This window comes from Pogoniulus pusillus, chromosome 15 (assembly GCF_015220805.1).
Source record: "Pogoniulus pusillus isolate bPogPus1 chromosome 15, bPogPus1.pri, whole genome shotgun sequence".
Taxonomy (NCBI): Eukaryota; Metazoa; Chordata; class Aves; order Piciformes; family Lybiidae; genus Pogoniulus; species Pogoniulus pusillus.
Genome location: NC_087278.1, coordinates 3206277 through 3220965, shown reverse-complemented (window position 1 = coordinate 3220965; position 14689 = coordinate 3206277). Strand labels below are relative to the sequence as shown.

The following is a 14689-nucleotide window of genomic DNA, read 5'->3' as shown; positions in this document are numbered from 1 at the left end:
ACAGCACTGCCTTGACTCCCACGAATGTAACTTGCTCTCCCTGACTGGAAAGGGGAATGGAGAAGAATTTCTGAAAGCCTCTTGGTACAGCTGGAACTCCCTGGGGTTTCAGACTGCTTGCTGTATTGTGGGGACATGCAAAGGCTTTCAGAGAATGTCACAGATCTGGAAGGGACCTCCAAAGCTCATCCAAGTCCAATCCCCCTGCTAGAGCAGGAGCAACTGGAGCAGATCACACAGGAATGTGTCCGGGCTGGTTTTCAACAGCTCCAGAGAGCTCAACCTCCCTGGGCAGCCTGTTCCAGGGTTCTGGCACCCTCACAGGGAAAAAATTCCTTCTCATGTTCAAATGAAACTTCCTATGCCTCAGCTTCCACCCAGTGCCCCTTGGCCTGGCATCAGGCATCACCCAGCAGAGCCTGGCTGCAGCCTCCTGGCACTGAGCCTGCACACATAGATAGCCATTGCTGAGGTCACCTCTCAGTCTCCTCTTCTCCCAGCAGCACAGCCCCAGCTCCCCCAGTTTCTCCTCCTAACAGAGCTGTTCCATTCCCTTCAGCATCTTTATGGCTCTGTGCTGGACTCTCTCAAGCAGTTCCACATCCCTCTTGAACTTGAGGGCCCAGAACTGGACTCAGTACTCCAGATGCGGCCTCAGCAGGGCAGAGTAGAGAGGCAGGAGAACATCTCTTGACCTACTAACCACAGCTCTTTTAATCCACCTCAGAATGGCATTGCCCCTCCTGGCCACAAGAGCACACTGCTGGCTCATGCTCAACCTCCTATCCACTAGGACCCCCAGATCCTTTTCCCCTTCACTGCCTTCCAACAGCTCAGTCCCCAACCTATCCTGATGCCTGGGGTTGTTCTTTCCCAGGAGCCAGACTCTTCCCTTGCCCTTGTTGAATTTCATTCAGTTTCTCCCTGCCCTCCCCTCCAGCCTGTCCAAGCCTGGCTGAATGGCAGCACAGCCGTCTGGTGTGGCAGCCACTCCATCCAGTTTGGTGCCACCAGCAAACTTGCTGCCAGTGCCCTCTGTGCACTTTGAGACCACAATTAAAATGGAGTGTTGAGGACTTCCCAGCATTGAGCAAAGTCAAGAAATACCCCAGGCCTCAAGCTCAAATCTGTTGAAGCTGGAAACAGTTGCACTCCTCTAAGCTTTTTTCTTTCAAAGGGGGAAAAAAAAAATCCTTCAGCTTTCAGTAGAACTTGAAAATAATTACAAAGAGGAGGAAAATGATGAATTTGAAGCCACTCAAGTGTTCAGTGGAAGAGCTGGTGATAAAGCTCTGCAGTCCCAGCCATCTGTAGTTGTGGTCTGACACAACAGAATCCTCCTCTTCAAACCTTCACCTGCTTCCTCATCCAGCCTCTCATCGTTTGTTAACTTCCCACCAGGACACAGGAGATGAGGGAGCTGCCCTTGCTGGCTGTTAGATGCAGTGAAAGGTGGGAAGCAGCCACATCTCGCTGCGCCCCTCTGCAGCTGCATCCATCCCTTCCTTCAGCCACAGCGCTCAACGCAGCAGCACTTCTGCCAGAACAGCTGAGTGGTTGACAGTAGGAAGGGGCATCAGGGAGCAGAAACGTCAATCCAGTCCTGCCAGAACGTTTTACAACACCAAAACAGAGCCTTTTCATGACATTAATTAACCTCTATTTAATTAACAAGTGAGTTAAACAACGCCTCGTTCAGAAATGGAAGCACACGCTGCCATGAGGAGCCCAGGCTCATGGCAAGCTCAGCTCCCAATGTGCTACATCTGCTCTTTGTCCTGGGGTACCACAAATTCCTTTCTTCTCCCTCCTCTCCTGTGGGTTTGAATGGGAGAAGGTGGTGTGAAAACTGCTTTCCCCCACCCACCCTGAGGGCTTGAAGGGGGAACAGCAAAAGGCCTTTGCCTCCACGTGGGCTGCAGACTCACAGAATCAGTCACCTCTCAGTATCCTCTTCTCCAAGTAGCACAGCCCCAGCTCCCTCAGTCTCACAGCATGTTAGGGGTTGAAAGGGAAGCAGGGAGATTGAGTCCAACCTCCCTGCCAGAGCAGGACAATCCTATCTAACACAGATCACAGAGGAACACATCCAGACAGGCCTTGAAAGGCTCCAGAGAAGGAGACTCAGTCTCCTTGTAAGAGAAATGTTCCATTCCCTTCACCATGGAATCAACCAGGTTGGAAGAGACCTCCAAGATCACCCAGCCCAACCTAGCACCCAGCCCTGGCCAATCAACCAGACCATGGCACTAAGTGCCTCATCCAGGCTTTGCTTCAACACCCCCAGGGATGGTGACTCCACCACCTCCCTGCTTTTTAAGATCTACAAGAGCAGTGTAACTAAGGTAGTCCCTTCTCCAGTAGTCTGCCTTCAATCATACACCAAATCAAGAGCAGAAAGTATCACCAAGCAAAAGGATGCAGTGCTGACAGATTATGTGTTGATTTACATAAACCTCAGCATATTGGGCAGCATTATAAACCATTTAATCTCCCATCAGAGAAGAGAACATTAAGGAATTAAAAGAAGACCAATAGTGCTTCATACAGAATTTGGCTTTAGGGACCAGATGTATTATAGCTTCCATATGCCTCAGCCTCCTAAATGCATTTTTAATGGCAAGTTCTTGCAGAGCAAAATCTGCACAGTAGCCTCAGTAGTCTGTCAAAAGTAATTTCATCCAGATTTGCCCTGAACTTTATTTCAATAATGCTTCTGTGTGTTCTGGGAGCCCTACAGGGGTCACAGAAGGGACTGAGGTATCCAAGTGCTCTATTTCCTAGGACAACCCATAATAAGGCTTTTTGGATATTCCAGCCCTATGAAGAACATTAAACACAGACCACTGTTTTTATGACTCATTGTCTCAGCCCGTACTGAAACTCCCCACAGCTCCTGAGAGATGCTCAGCGCTGGAGAGCAGTTAGCCATTTGTGGACCAGACCAAAACTGGCCCAAGCAACTGTGCCTCAAACATCAATCCTCTGCCTTTTCAAATTCAGAACTTTTTTTTCCCCCCTGTTATTCAGTACTGACTCTGAGGGCCCTTAAAGACCCCCAGGAGAATCAAAACCAGCCCAGTTCTGTTTCGTTGTACAAGCAGAAGCACAAATGGAAACAAGCCACAGAACATTCATACCTGAACACTGCTTTTGCCAAGAGGAATGGAGACCTAAACAAGTGCTACCCAGTGCAAGCCAGCTTGCCAGCTGGCACATAGAATCAGGCAGGGTTAGAAGGGACCACAAGGAGCAGCCAGTTCCAACCCCCCTGCCATGCCCAGGGACACCCTACCCTAGAGCAGACTGCACACAGCCTCAGCCAGCCTGGCCTCAAACACCTCCAGCCATGGGGCCTCAACCACCTCCCTGGGCAACCCATCCCAGCCTCTCACCACTCTCCTGCTCAACAACTTCCTCCTCACCTCCAGCCTCACTCTCCCCACCTCCAGCTTTGCTCCATTCCCCCTAGCCCTGTTGCTCCCTGAGAGCCTAAAAAGTCCCTCCCCAGCTTTTTCATAGGCCCCTTTCAGATCCTGGAAGACACACACTGCTTCTGGGATCCTCCCTCCAGGGTCCCCAACATGAGTTGTTCAAGGAGGCAACACAACTCCATGTCTCATAGGATGATGAGCAGTCCTGAGATAAACATTACAACACGTCAAGGATTTGAAGGGCAAACATTTGAAACAAATGTTAACTGGATGAACAAAACCTCAACTCTAATTGAAATCTGAGAGGATTTAAGAGCTGAGAAGCACTGTCAGTAACTGAAAGGGTTGTCACCAACCACCTCAGCAAGCATCCACACTGCCACAGCAAAGGCAAAGCGCTCCCACGCTACCGCGGATACTTCTCCTGCTAGCAGTGAGGGCACAACTGGAGCTTGACTGCATACTTGAGAGCATCAAGTAATATTTCTACACATCTGAAAATGATGAGGTCAAGATAGAGGTTACTGCCACAAGAGAAAGGCCTGGAACAAAAACCCTATGAGGAGAGGCTGAGGGAGCTGGGGGTGTGCAGCCTGCAGAAGAGGAGGCTTAGAGCAGAGATCATTGCTGTCTACAACTACCTGAAGGGAGGCTGTAGCCAGGTGGGGTTGGGCTCTGCTGCCAGGCAAGCAGCAACAGAAGAAGGGGACACAGTCTCAAGCTGTGCCAGGGGAGGTCTAGGCTGGATGTTAGGAGGAAGTTGTTGTCAGAGAGAGTGATTGCCATTGGAATGGGCTGCCCAGGGAGGTGGTGGAGTCACCGTCCCTGGAGGTGTTGAAGCAAAGCCTGGGTGAGGCACTTAGTGCCATGGTTGGGTTGATGGGATAGTGCTGGGTGCTAGGTTGGCCTGGATGAGCTTGGATTCTGTGATTTGTTTGTAGCTTTTAGTATGGTTAGCTGCATGGACAAGCTTCCCAACTCCAAAGGCAGCCCAGATATTCATAGAATCGACCAGGCTGGAGGAGACCTCCAAGCTCATCCAGTCCAACCATTCTCTAACTCTACCCAACCGTTCTCCACCCACCAAACCATGCCCCTCAGCACCACATCTCTGCTTCTGACTCACCCCAAGGCCAGCAACTTGTCCCAGGGGAAGGTGGCTGCAGGGACAGGGAGAGCACAGCGTCACTGATTCCTAGGCTGGTGTGGCTTGGTGTTAACAACCTGCATGTGTCTTGGAAAGTCCCTGGGGGCAGAAGGGTGATGGTTGGGCAGACACTCGCCCTGGTGCAAGCAGGGCCCAGGTCTGTGGTGCCCCAGATGCTCAGCACTGCCCAGACTCAGGGTTTGGTTTCCTTTCCCCAGTGCAAACACCCAAGCGGTGCCTGAGGTGACCTGTGTGGGGTCTGGAAGTGGTGCAGAGCCCACAGCCCGTAAAGAAGAGTTTCAGAAAGGGGACACATTTTTACCTTGATGGTGGTGGCTTACCAAACAGACCAAATTCCATGGCATGCCAAAGAAAACTTCCCCTGTCTTTTGAAATTCAAAGATAGGGTTTCTTCCCCACCCCTTCTCCATCATACACAAGAAAACTCCATCTGAAGCCTGCTCAAAAAAAAGCTTCAGCCTCTAATGATTATTTTTCTGCTCTCAGAATCCTGTAGAGAGCAATCACTGTATTACTGTTAATGATGGCAAGTTATCAAACCAATACCCTCTAAAAACATTAACTTAAAAATCCATAAGCATATTTTATACTCAGGGGGAAAAGAAATCACAACCAAGAAGCTCCTGAGGAAAATAAAATAGCTCCAGATACGATGTTTAAATCAACTACTGGATTTACAAGGTGCTTCACACTGACTCACACAGCTAACTGCAAGATTTATTGCAAGTGATTTAATGCTGTTAAGATGTCTCTTAAGTTGGTAATTTGCTCTGTGCTGGAGACACTTCTACTATTTTGGACCTGCAAAGTCCAGTGTTGGGGCAAAGATGTGCTAGCATAGATCAGCTTGAGTGATGGGGATGTCAACTAGCCAATGCTAAGTACAAAAAGAAGGATACTGACATATAATTTAGTTATCCTGAAATCACAATTCAACATCCAATCAATCTTAACCTAAACAGCACAAGGCACATGGGACAAAAATAATTTGGAGGATTTTGTTTGCTGGGGTCTTGTGCTGGTTTGCTGCAACTTCATAGAATCAACCAGGTTGGAAGAGACCTTCAAAATCATCCAGGCCAACCTAGCACCCAGCCCTAGACAACCAACCAGACCATGGCACTGAGTGCCTCATCCAGGCTTTGCTTCAACACTTCCAGGGATGGTGACTCCACCACCTCCCTGGGCAGCCCATTCCAATGCCAATCACTCTCTCTGACAACAACTTCCTCCTAACATCCAGCCTATACTTTCCCTGGCACAGCTTGAGACTGTGTCCCCTTGTTCTATTGCTGATTGCCTGGCAGCAGAGCCCAACCCCACCTGGCTACATAGAATGGTCTAGGTCGGAAGGAACCTCAAGGATCATCCAGCTCTAAGCCCCCACCGTAGGCAGGGACACCTCCCACTGGAACAGGTTGTTCAAGGCATAATCCAACTTGGCCTTGAACACCTCCAGGGAGGAAGCAGCCACAGCCTCCCTGGGCAACCCCTTTCAGTGTCTCACCACCCTTGCTGTAAAGAGCTTCCTCCTAACATCCAGCCTAAATCTCTCCACCTCCAGTTCAAACCCATTACTTCTCATCCTGTCATTACAAGACCTTGTCCATAGTCACTCCCCAGCCTTCCTGCATGACCTGCTCTAGCTAATTCTGCCCTGGTAGGGAGGTGGGACTGGATGAGCTTTCAAGGTCCCTTCCCTGGAAGACTTCAAGAAAAGCCTGGATGAGGCACTTAGTGCCATGGTCTGGTTGACTGGATAGGGCAGGGTGCTAGGTTGGACTGGATGATCTTGGAGGTCTTTTCCAACCTGGTTCATTCTATGATTCCATCCCCTGACATTCTGTGATTGCCACTCAAGTGACTCCCAAACCATTATCTATTTTATCAACAACAATTTCTTCAGTCAGATAGTTCTTGACAGCTGACAAAAACGTTAGAACCTTCAAAAACACCACCAAGCTTCAAACTCCCTCCAGGGAATTTTGATTTCCCTCCAAACATCCCCATAAGGATGGCACTAACAGCTTCATCCTGATGGTTTTGCTTGATTCCCAAAACACTACTAGCAAATAAAGGCACAGGATATCATGCAGTCATGGTGGGGAGGAAAAATACCTGGATTCGAGTTGCAGAGTGAACAAAACGATCTGGCAAACATTAAAATGCAACTGATCAGATTACTGCACCCCTGGCACAGTCTCCTGTGTGTGTTCCTGCAGAGTAATGACGACTGACTGAAAGGTAACAGGAGCACAGCAGCTTGCTAACATTGCAGCAGGATGGCTCTGACAATGCTCCTGTGATTGCATCTTGCTTAGCTATTCAGTCGTTCAGGTAGGGTGCTTGAGCAGGCTGCTACCATGTGGAAACAGCTACTTTCAGCATTTGAGGGGCAGAGTGCGTTCTGCAGTCCTCATTGTTGTTTGGATGGGTCTTAAAAACGCTGAAGGGCTAATGGAAGCTCCAGGGGAATGCTCTGCACTCCAAAACAAAGGTAAAGTCTCTGAGAGGCTACCAGCCTTAGCCTGCACTGCCTTACAGTTTGCAGGACAGCACAGCATCCTGCACCTTACTCCAAGCATCATGCTCAAGTAGCAAGTCACCCTCATTCTCCTCCAGTTGTACTCAGCACATAGGGGTTGGAAGGGACCCAAAGAGGTCATCCAGTCCAACCCCCTTGCCACAGCAGGACCATACCATCTAGCTCAGGACACACAGGAACACATCCAGACAGCCCTGGAAAGGCTCCACAGAAGGAGACTCCACAACCTCTCTGGGCAGTCTGTGCCAGTGCTGTGGCACCCTTACAGTCAATAAGTTGCCCCTTGTGTTGAGCTGGAACCTCCTGTGCTGCAGCTTCCATCATTACTCCTTGTCCTATCCCAGGCAGCAGTGAGCAGAGCCTGTCCCCTCCCATCCTGACCCCCAGCCCTCAGAGATTTAGAAACATTGATTAAATCCCCTCTCAGTGTTCTCTTCTCCAGACTAAGCAGCCCCAGGTCCCTCAGCCTCTCCTCATAGGCCATGCCCTCCGATCCTTTCATCATCCTCATAGTCCTCTCTTGGACCCTCTCCAGCAGATCCTTGTCCCTCTTAAGCTGGGGAGCCCAAAACTGAAGGCAGTACTCAAGATGAGGTCTCAGCAGGGCAGAGCAGAGGAGAACCTCCCTTGACCTGCTGGACACACTCTTCCTAACGCCCCCCGCAATATACTTCTCCTAGCACACAGCACAATACTCCCCTGCTAAAACCTTCTTTTTTTAGCAAGGCTTTGTTCCTATTCAACAGTGAAGTCAGTTTGAGAGCATCTTCCTCAAGAGAGAAATGTAACAGGAAGGTTTTTCTGTTGGAAGCTGTGTGAAATGTTACATCTGACACGTTAAAAGTTTTGCTCTGCGGAGCAGCAGCTTTCAGTAGCGCAAATGCACACTGATAAATCACAGACCTGCAATGCACTGCCACACACCAGCAGGAGCTGGAAGGGACCTCCAAAGCTCACCCAGTCCAGCACCCCTGCCAGAGCAGCATCACCTAGAGCAGATCACACAGCAACACATTCAGGTGGGGTTTGAATATCTCCAGAGAAGACGACTCACAACTCCCCTGGGCAGCCTGTTCCAGTGCTCTGTCACCCTCGCAGGGAAAAAATTCCTCCTCATGCTTAAATGAAGCTTCCTGTGCCTCAGCTTCCACCCATTGCCTCTTGTGCTGGCATTGGGCATCACCCAGCAGAGCCTGGCTGCAGCCTCCTGGCACTCACTCATTACATGTTTATAATCATGGATGAGGTCACCTCACCCTTCTCATAGAATCACAGAAAGTCAGAGGCTGGAAGGGACCTCCAAAGCTCATCTGGTCCAGCACCCCTGCAAGAGCATCTAGAGCAGATAACACAGGAACACATCCAGGTAGGGTTTGAATATCTCCGGAGAAGGAGACTCACAACCCCCCTGGGCAGCCTGTGCCAGTGCCCTGTCACCCTCGCAGGGAAAAATTCTGTGCCTCAAGTCCTGGGGCTACATTCTTAACTGCCTTATTCACATCTGTCTTGCTCAAAACTGCTCTTTTGTTTCTTTTGAGAGTTTAGAGGGAAGTTTTTCCTAGATGGAACCCTGTCAAGACACATTGATTTATATTCCTTCATCCTTACAAAATTCCTTTAGCCCAAGATCCAGGACAAATAACAACCAGGTTTAATGTACCAAAGCCCCACTCTGTAACAGAAAGGGAAGCCACACACCACTGGAAAAGACAAATCCTTCCTATCTCAGGGACAAATAAAGGCCTGTTTCTGTATTTCCAGACTACAGGATGAAACACTTGAAAATGATGCTCTCTGGCTAGGAAGAAAATAGTTCTTTGTTGTTCTTCAGCCCAACTTAAGGGATGTCTACCTACATCCTGTGAGTAAAATCAAACTGAAGCAGAGATGGTTCTAGGAAGCCATTCTGAGGGACAAAAACTCCTCTTTTTTTTAAACTGAAAACTAAGTTAGTGTCAGAGTCATTTGGAAGAGCTATAACAGAGCTGCCTTGTGCATCCTAAGCACATGCCTAAGTGCCATGCAGCCCACATGCACTGCCAGCCCTATGGCCACAGCCTAGGTGGGAGCCTCAGCCCCCGACAAGGGAAGTCCCCAAGAAATGCCTTCCCTGAGGGCTCCTGCCACAAATAGCAGCTCAGCCCTCATCTTCCTTGTTTGAAGACAGCAAAACCACCCACAGGAAGAGCTGAAAACACCTCATTATCAACAGGCACTGCTCACATCGAACCTAGCAAGCAGTCAGGGGTGGGAATTTCACTGATGACTGACCAGCAGCTGAAATAAAACGTTGGACATTTCATTTGATGAAGTGACCCAAAGCAGTGTTACAGACCTTTGTGCATACTTTCCCCCCCCCCCCCCAAACCTGGGATGAGGATTCTTTTCAGACAGCACCAATGCCTGGGTAGACATTTCCAGCTGTGAAATGTGAGATGGGGGCAGGTACTGCTACAAAAGGAATCTGACTTATTGAAGCTGCATTAGAATCACAGAATCAACCAGGTTGGAAAACAGCTCCAAGATTATCCAGACCTAGCAGCCAGCCCTGGCCAATCAACCAGACCATGGCACTAAGTGCCTCAGCCAGGCTTTTCTTCAACACCTCCAGGCACAGTGACTCCACCACCTCCCTGGGCAGCCCATTCCAATGCCAATCACTCTCTCTGACAACAACTTCCTCCTAACATCCAGCCTAGACCCCCCCCTGGCACAGCTTGAGGCTGTGTCCCCTTCTGTTGCTGCTTGCCTGGCAGCAGAGCCCAACCCCACCTGGTTACAGCCTCCCTTCAGGGAGCTACAGACAGCAATGAGCTCTGCCCTGAGTCTCCTCTGCTGCAGGCTGCACACCCCCAGCTCCCTCAGCCTCTCCTCACAGGGCTGTGCTCCAGGCCCCTCCCCAGCCTTGCTGCCCTTCTCCAAACACCTTCCAGCACCTCAACATCTTTCTTGAATCTAGGAAACCTAGAAATGGACAGAGCACTCCAGGGGTGGCCTGAGCAGTGCTGAGCACCGGGCAGAAAAACTTAACTTGTCCTGCTGGCCACACTGCTCCTGAGCCAGCCCAGGATGCCATTGCCTCTGCTGCCCTCATGAGCACACTGCTGCTTCATATTCAGATACTATCTCCAAGTACCCCCAGGTCCCTCTCTGCCTGGCTGCTCTCAGCCACTCTGTCCCCAGCCTGTACCACTGCTTGGGGTTGTTGTGGAAAACATGAAAGTAAAGAGGTGAGAAGTAAAAGCAGACCACACAGAAAACAGGCAACACTGAACCATATCATAAAAAGATAATTAGTCTCCTCCCAAATGCGGGGAAAGCAGGCACTGCAGGAACAGATTGGCAACCATAAACTGCAAAAGAGAACATTTGGACTGCAAGAGGACAATGCTGGAGGGATGAAAACTGCTTAAAAAACAGCAAAGCAACAATAAAAGATAGAGAAAAGCAAGATAAAGTGAAAAGAAAACATCTGTAACACATGAGCAAGACTTCTGTCTCCAGCTGATGCAGCATTTCTTTCTTCACTTGTAGCTCTGCACATTCCCAAGTTTACTTTTGTCACTTACAATCTTTGCTCCAGTAAAGAAAAACCATCGTCATACCTTGGTACAATAATTGTGATGGCTAAGTTTTGCTTTGTTTAGATGGTAACATGGTGAACGTGAGCCAGCAGTGTGCTCATGAGGGCAGCAGAGCCAATGGCATCCTGGGCTGGCTCAGGAGCAGTGTGGGCAGCAGGACAAGGGAGGTTCTTGTGCCCCTGTGCTCAGCACTGCTCAGGCCACCCCTGGAGTGCTGCGTCCAGTTCTGGGCTCCTCAGTTCAAGAGAGATGTTGAGGTGCTGGAAGGTGTTTGGAGAAGGGCAGCAAGGCTGGGGAGAGGCCTGGAGCACAGCCCTGTGAGGAGAGGCTGAGGGAGCTGGGGGGGTGCAGCCTGCAGCAGAGGAGGCTCAGGGCAGAGCTCATTGCTGCCTGGAGCTGCCTGCAGGGAGGCTGTAGCCAGGTGGGGTTGGGCTCTGCTTGCCAGGCAGCCAGCAACAGAACAAAGGGACACAGCCTCAAGCTGTGCCGGGAGAGGTCTAGACTGGGTATTAGGAGGAAGAAAAACTTGGATGAGGCACTTAGTGCCATGGTCTGGTTGATTGGCCAGGGCTGGATGATCTTGGAGGTCACCCATCCCTAGCCAATCAACTGGACCATGGCACTCAGTGCCTCACCCAGTAGCCCTGAGCAAAAAAACAATACAAGAGCACTCAGCACACTTAACCCAGAGATTCAGAAAGAATGAAGCTACCAGTTACGAATTCCAGGTGCAAAAGAGATGATTCAGAGGTTTGCATCAGCAAAAGGAGGACAACAGAGACTGGATTTCAGACTAAAATATGAATAGATGCACATGGAATCATATAATAAAGAAGGTTGGAAGAGACCTCCAAGATCATCCAGCCCAACCTAGCACCCAGCCCTAACCAATCAACCAGACCATGGCACTAAGTGCCTCAGCCAGGATTGGCTTCAACACCTCCAGGGACAGTGACTCCACCACCTCCCTGGGCAGCCCATTCCAATGCCAATCACTCTTTCTGACAACAACTGCCTCCTAACATCCAGCCTAGACCTCCCCTGGCACAACTTGAGACTGTGTTCCCTATGAGGTCCCTTCCAACCTGACAATTAGTGACTTGGATACAACAATTTTCAAGCCACTGGGCTCAGCACTATGCTTATTCCTGGTGCTTGTCATAAATGAACTTAAATTGAGCTTTATCTTATCTCCAGCCTCATTTTCACTACCACCAGCCCCTCCCACACTAAACTTGACCATTACAAGCTCCATCCTGAAACAAGCCCAGTGTCACTAACACTTACCTGGAGCTCTTGGGAGGCAGCAGCTCTCCAGAAGCACTGGACCCTTAAAGGCAACAAATCAGTACCTCTGCTCTTCAACAGTCATCCAACAACTTAGTATCTAGTAGGTCACACGTGAAATCTCTCCAAGCTTGCAGCCTCTGCAGGGAGAAGATGAAGTTATATTATTTGAAGAGCCCAACAGATATCACATTGGTTATTTTCTCCCCTGGTCAGGAGCAGCTGACAACAAAACCTCTTCCAAGCTTCAAAAGCAAGTTTCTCATGGAGCTCCTGTAACATTCTCACACTGAGGGATTGGGTACTTGGCAAAGTCTTGCAACAAGCAGTGGTTGATTGCTTCTTTTATAGCTTTGAGCTGTAAATATTCCTTGAGAATCCAGATAACACCAGGAGTGCTGTCTGCAGCAGGTTATAGGCATCCACACAGGTGACAAACAGCATGCCACAAAAAGAGACATTTTTTCACACAGTAGCCCATCTAAAATCAAAGCTTTCATGCATCTCCTATCTGCATCAGGCTGGGCAGACAGAGAAAAGGAAAGAATTCAGAGTCCTAGAGAGGCTTTTGACAGACAGTGCATTTCTGCCACATGAACAGCTGAAGAGCAGTACAAACATTTTGATGCCACCCCAAAAATAGCTCAAAGTCTGTCTTCAGAAGTATCAATAACAAGAAGAAAAAGCCTCCAGAACACAAAAGCTGCTGACAAAACAGTCAGTGCTGTGCAGCATTTGACAAGGAGAGCAAGAATCAAGCTGGAGTTCAGTTTTGGGCTCCCTAGTTGAAGAGGGACAGGGATCTGCTGGAGAGGGTCCAAGGGAGGGCTGCGAGGATGCTGAGGGGCCTGGAGCACTGCCTGAAGAGGAGAGGCTGAAGAGCCTGGGGCTGCTTAGTCTGGAGAAGACTGAGAGGGGATTGAATCAATGTTTCTATATCTGACCGTCCCTGGGGGTCTTCAAGAAAAGCCTGGATGAGGCACTTAGTGCCATGGTCTAGTTGATTGGTTAGGGCTGGGTGCTAGGTTGGACTGGATGAGCTTGGAGGTCTTTTCCAACCTGGTTGATTCTATGAGGGCTGGGGATCGGGGAAGGGATGACAGGGGACAGGCTCTGCTCACTGCTCCCTGGGATAGGACAAGCAGCAATGGATGGAAGCTGCAGCATAGCAGGTTCCAGCTCAACACAAGGGGGAACTTCTTGCCTGTAAGGGTCCCAGAGCCCTGGCACAGGCTGCCCAAGAGAGGTTATGGAGTCTCCTTCTGTGGAGCCTTTCCAGGGCTGTCTGGATGTGTTCCTGTGTGCCCTGAGCTAGATTGTATGATCCTGCTGTGGCAGGGGACTGGACTCGATCCCTTTGGCTCTGAGACCTTGTAAAGCATTTATGTCCCTTAACAGATCATCAAAATCAGAGATTTAGGGGGAAAACAAACCACTTCAATTGTTCTCAGTAATTGTTTGTCTTCCCCATCACCACCCCTCAAGGAGGTCTCTTTAAGAGAAAGCTCCCAATGCTCTGCCTGGAAATGGAATATACTGGAAAGCAGCTTGTAAACCATTTCTGTGCTCTGGGATGTGGACTATGCCTGGCTTGCAGTGTTTTGTCCCCAGTGGTTTGTTAACACAGGTTTTTGACTGCTGGCATTTCTGAAGTTAGGCTTTATTTCAGTCTGCCATTAACACAAAGCACAGATCTTGCTTCTGTAGCCTAAACAACATACAACTGAGCTACAAAGTGAGCTTTGCAAGCAGGTGAAAGAAGCTTTGGGAAATCTAACTTCTTGCTAGGTGAAAGAAGCTTTGGGAATCTCACTTCTGTGTGTTTTGGGAGAGGAGGAAAGGGGGAAGGAGACTCCAACAGCATTCAGGTTCTCTGGGTTTGGGGGAAAAAAGGGGAAAATACAGTGTGGGGTGGGAAAGGGGCAGGTGGTGCTGAAAGGAGGGAGATCATAGAATCAATCAGGTTGGAAGAGATCTCCAAGATCATCCAGCCCAACCTAGCACCCAGCCCTAGACAGTTACATTCCTCTAACACTCAATTGTCAACCTGCCACAAACAGAAAATTGTTTGTTTGAGGCTTGTTAGAGGTTTTTTTTTTGGTGATTCTAGGGGGACAACAGACATCTCTCTTTGCATCCCTTCCTTCTGGCTACATGTCAATTCTTTCACAGAATCATAGAATCAACCAGGTTGGAAGAGACCTCCAACATCAGCCAGGCCAACCTAGCACCCAGCCCTAGCCAATCAACCAGACCATGGCACTAAGTGCCTCATCCAGGCTTTGCTTGAACACCTTCAGGCATGGCCACTCCACCACCTCCCTGGGCAGCGCATTCCAATGCCAATCACTCTCCCTGGGAAGAACTTCCTCCTAACATCTAGCCTAGACCTCCCCTGGCACAACTTGAGACTGTGTCCCCTTGTTCTGGTGCTGGGTGCCTGGGAGATGAGCCCAACCTCACCTGGCTACAGCCTCCCTTCAGGTAGCTGCAGACAGCAATGAGGCCACCCCTGAGCCTCCTCTTCTCCCAGATAAACAACCACAGCTCCCTCAGATCATCCAACACTTGAAGATTTAAACTAAGACTTTCAGAATCTCTTAGCTCTCACCCTCCAGGATATGAAACAAAATCTGTTGCCCTAGGTACAGCTTTATTTCTCCCTTTGTAA

The 14689-nt window shown here is 49.5% G+C and overlaps 1 long non-coding RNA gene across 2 annotated transcripts in view; it reads right to left on the bottom strand.

The window, feature by feature from the left end:
* Positions 1-14689, bottom strand: part of LOC135181526 (uncharacterized) — a 102356-nt gene that overhangs the window by 9167 nt on the left and 78500 nt on the right. For both annotated transcript variants that reach the window (XR_010304907.1, XR_010304906.1), the window contains one exon: positions 12019-12158. This is a non-coding gene — a long non-coding RNA (uncharacterized LOC135181526). The remainder of the gene's footprint in view (positions 1-12018; positions 12159-14689) is intronic.